This window comes from Egretta garzetta, unplaced genomic scaffold, assembly GCF_000687185.1.
Source record: "Egretta garzetta isolate BGI_Z169 unplaced genomic scaffold, ASM68718v1 scaffold316, whole genome shotgun sequence".
NCBI lineage: Eukaryota > Metazoa > Chordata > Aves > Pelecaniformes > Ardeidae > Egretta > Egretta garzetta.
This window is the reverse complement of record NW_009259971.1, coordinates 276,399-277,246: the sequence shown is the minus strand read 5'-3', so window position 1 is coordinate 277,246 and position 848 is coordinate 276,399.

Below are 848 nucleotides of genomic sequence, written 5' to 3'. Positions count from 1 at the left end.
TCCCCATCAACCTCAAGGGGCGGCGGGGAAAGGGGCAGCCCGGCTCCCCTCCGGTGAAACTCGTCCCTCTGTGAAGCCCCTGCATGACGTCATCAAGTAAGGGCTGTCGGGCCGTACAGCAACACTGCTTTTTGATCAGACAGCGATAAATGGTGAAGGGCTGGCTCGCGTCCCCTTTTTTTCCCCCCTGCCAGGAAAATCGGCAGAACTGCGTGGGCAAGGCACGGGTCCGAGTTTTCGCACTCCCGACACAAAAGCGCACGAAACGTGTTCAACAAAACCATACACTTCTTTTATTGTTAAAAGATTGTATAAAAACCCGCAAGACTTTCGACATCAAAAATCCTTAACCTAAAAAAATAGCACCAGGGAGAGTTAGAAACCTTTAAAAAGTATTAAAAAGGCATTTCTGAGATCGACCTCTCCTTACAACGTTTTTATAAACACATAATAAAAGGCAGCTCTTACAGGGAAAAATATTCCACGGAAGACTTGTCTACTACAATTCTCATCAAGTAAGCGTCATGCCAAGACAATTCTCATTCCCCTTTTATCTTTGTTTACCTTCCCCAAGTCCCTTTTTTTCTCGTCTATTTATTTTCCTTTTGATCAGACAGGAAAGGATGTGAGGTCTGGAATAGGAGAGGAGAGGTGCCACGGGATGGAGGTTATGGGTTAGCCCGGCTTGGAAAAACCAAACCCGCCAGAGGACCCCGAGGACGGCTGTCACGCCCGGGCTCCCCACGGGGACCGCGGCTGGGGCTGGGCACAGGGATTAGTGTTGTGACCCGGACCCAGGCTGGGCTTAAGGATCGGAGGTCAGCGAGGGGCCCAAAAGCAGCCGGTGC